This window comes from Dipodomys merriami, unplaced genomic scaffold (genome assembly GCF_024711535.1).
Source record: "Dipodomys merriami isolate MVZ:Mamm:240054 unplaced genomic scaffold, mDipMer1.0.p SCAF_1744, whole genome shotgun sequence".
Classification (NCBI taxonomy): domain Eukaryota; kingdom Metazoa; phylum Chordata; class Mammalia; order Rodentia; family Heteromyidae; genus Dipodomys; species Dipodomys merriami.
Window position 1 is genome coordinate 12,145 of NW_027203098.1, and position 3,741 is coordinate 15,885.

The following is a 3,741-nucleotide window of genomic DNA, read 5'->3' on the forward strand; positions in this document are numbered from 1 at the left end:
ATAATAATAATAATAATAATAATAATAATAATAATAATAATAATAATAATAATAATAATAACTACTCTAAGGTTCTTTTCTAGAATTCAGTTTGTCCAATCATCCCATTGGAATGGTCTGGGCAGGGGACATTGAGTCAATCATCCAAGTAAGAATGATATGTTTAGGATGTGGTTTACTGGATCACTAGGTTAAGTATTGTGGGAGCACAAATTTCAGGAGAAGGGGAGGAGGAGGATGAGGAGGAGGAAGTAGCAAAGCTGGAAGTCAAGATAGATGACCTCGTAGGAGAGGAAAAAAAAAAAGCAAAAAACAAAAAACTTCTGGAAAGCAAGGATTGTTCAACTTCCCAGAGGACTATTCTGCTGGAATGGGGTGTATGGGGGTGGGAAGCAGATTCCTGGACAAGTTTCTGCCTGTGAAGGGAAGTCTACCTGTGAGGAAGGAAGTGAGCAGAGAAGAAAGAAATCCCACTGCTTCCTGTCCCACATCATTCTGTCTTTCTTCTTCCCCAAGTGACCCACCCCCCCAAAAAAAAACACTCATTTTGGACACGTGAATTATGACCACAGCCTCCTTCGAGAGCGATTTTTTAATTCCAACCTGGAACATTATACACCCAGAATAAAGGGCTTCCACCAACAGGCTGGGTCCTTATTCCTGGGGACAATAATCTGTAGGGAGAAATTTAAAAAAAGAAGAAAAACAGGACAAGGGAGAAGAAATTAAACCAAAAAAAATACAGGATTATGGAAAGAGGTTTGATTGGACCAAGGCCAGGGCTCTTAGGGGAAGGATTTCAATTTCAGGATTTGGGGGTATTCTGGAGGGAAGAGGATCCTGGAAACTCGCCTGTTTCCAGGATGTGTTGGAAGCTGGAAACCAGAGGTTCCTCTCGGGCGAGCTTCTCCTCAGTCAGACTCTGTCCCTTTTCTTTTTTTTTCTTTTTTTTTTTAATTTAATTTTATTTGTGAACATAGTGTACAGAGGGGTTACAATTACATGGGCAGGATAATGTGTACATTTCTTACCAAGCATTGCAGCCTCCTCCTTTTGTTTACCCTTCACGTCCCTTCCCAGCCTCCCCCCTCCTCCCCAATCCCAATCCTTCTCCTTCCCCTCCACTCCCCCCCCCACACCGATGTTGTAAAGCTCGTTTTGGACATGACAAGGAAATCAGGAAGATGCATAATTCAATGCAGCCTCGACAAGTATGGTTACTCAGGAGGAGGCTGAGATCTGATAGGATCACCAGCCTTAGGGCAAGGAGAGTCCTTGAGATTATGATCGCTCATGAAACTACCAACAAACCAGAAGTTGTGCTATATTTAAGGCTCAATGTAGTAGTGTCCAGGCTAGAGCTGAAGAACCTCAGGTACAGTAATCCAGGGCCCTGAGTTCAAAACACACTATGGCCCTGGGCTTTGTGTGCTCAAGATTAGCATTCTACCATTTTTACTCTGGGTCCTGGGCACTGTCCCCTAGCTTCTTCAGATCCAGGCTGGTGCTCAGTACCACACTGAACCACAAATATGGCAGGACTTCCAGTTTGCCCATGATCCTCTAGATGTCAGCCTCCTCCTGAGTAGCTGGAATGACAGGCATGAGCCACAGGTGACTGGCTCTCATTACTTCTCTTATTAACTGTAACTCCCCTGTTCAATGCATTTACAATGAAAATTTAAAACAACAAAACAAAACATTACCCTAGGGCACAGAATGTGGTACAGTGGTACAGTGCTTTCCTAGCATTCATGAAGCCCTGAGTTCAATTCCTCATTATAACACATACACACACACACACACACAGAAGCCAGGAGTGGTGCTGTGGCTAAAGTGGTAGAATGCTCAGCCTTGAGCAAAAAAGAAGCTCTGGGACAGCACGCTCAGGGTCCTGAGTTCAAACCCCAGGACTGTTGTCATGTTGGAGACCATTCTATTTCAGAATGTTCAATGACTGTTTATCTGCAGGAAAATTTGCATTTGTCTTCACCGCTTGGATCACTCATTAGGAGAGCTCAAAAGGGAGATGTAGTCAATCCACCGACAGGGAATAGGCTTTGCTTCGTCTGCTGAGTTTAGGTGGGATGATCATTTCCAGGGTGGGTAGCTAGGTGACACAAACCCATGATGGCTGAGTGTGTGTGTGTGTGTGCATGTGTGTGTATGACACACAGCTCCCTATCTGGTGTGTTATACAAATCAATGTGCACGTGACAGAGTCAGAACTTTTGCAGGAGAAACATGGATTTCTGTTGGGGGACAGTCCCTGAGAAATCCATCCTGATTCCTCTACTTCCACAACAAAGGTTGAGCTCATGGGCCACTGGGATCATGTGTGTGGTCTGTCCTCTTTATCCACGTTCTGGTTGTAGAAGACCATGGTGCCTCTGCCTTGCTCCACCACCTAGAAATAGTTCTTCCTAAAGTCTTCAATGGGTGAGGGGTGGCTGGGAGGGATGGATCAGGATCAGCTCAGGTCCCCCTTCCTAGTCTGGTTGGACTAGAATTTACAGATGCCCATGTTCATTGCTCGCTACTGTGACATGCTAAATATGGACATCTCTTGTGATGGAAGTCATGAGATTGCTCCCCTAGCACTGCTACCGGTGTCTTTAATGCAGTGACATGGATCTTTGCAAAACTTGCTTCCTAGGTAAACTTCATAGAAATGAGTATGCCATACTCAATAGTAATAATTGTTATTATCTTATGTGATCTTGCCACTTAAAAACTTCACATTGGGGCTGGGAATGTGGCTTAAGGATAGAGTGCTTGCCTCTCATGCATGAAGCCCTGGGTTCGATTCCTCAGAAAAACAGAAAAAGCTGGAAGTGGTGCTGTGGCTCAAGTTGTAGAAGGCTATCTTTGAGCACAGAGAGGCTCAGGGAGAGTGCCCAGGCCCAGAGTTCAAACCCCACGACATATATATATATATATATATATATATATATATATATATATATATATATATATATATATACACACACACACACACACTTACATTACACTGTATGGTATTTGCATTCAGCAATACCTCCTGCTGATATGTTCAAAGGACAGTGCAATAGAAACTCAATATCTGGCATCGTTGGTTTTCTTGGCTTTGTCCATGGTAAACCTGGTATTTCTATTGATACAATATATGCAGTTTGACAATTCATATTGATAATACTTAGGATAACTGATCTTTTCAGCAAATGCTTTTCTTTCTCTAGGCAGGCATTCAGCAGTTGAATCAAGCTGTTGGACTTAAAAAGTGATCCCAAAATTTGCTTGCAAAATGACATTTCAAAGAATTTAGGTGTGTCATCAGTAATTCTGTAATAGTGCTAAAAGAAGCCCCAATAAAAGATTTGTGGCAGGGCTGATCAGAGTTTCTGCTTTTGGTTGGCCATTTGAACATAGCCACTAGATTTTGGCCTCCCGAGCAGTGAAATGGCTGGCTTGAAAATTGTTTGCTTCAAAAAGGGCTCCCTTAGATTTCAAGAGAAATCTTGAGCATCAGTTTGATGGGCAGTGAAGGAATTACAACATGTAAAAATGATTAAATAAAAATTTATTGACTTCAAATAAAAAATATACATACACACATATATGTATGTGTATATATGTATGTATGTATGAATATATGTAAACTTTAAAAAATTTTTAGGGGGAAGATGGCAGAGGAGAAGCTGGAATCTGAACAAGCTCTTGCATAGAAAGCAGTTTTAGAGTTCCAGTGAACAGTCCTAAGCC

General features: G+C 42.2%; 1 non-coding gene across 1 annotated transcript; it reads left to right on the forward strand.

Annotated features, from left to right (window-relative positions):
- Positions 1 to 3,006: 3,006 nt before the first annotated feature.
- Positions 3,007 to 3,144, forward strand: LOC138829658 (small nucleolar RNA SNORA8). The gene has a single exon (XR_011372680.1). It is a non-coding gene; the product is annotated as a small nucleolar RNA SNORA8 (small nucleolar RNA).
- The last annotated feature ends 597 nt before the right edge of the window (positions 3,145 to 3,741 follow it).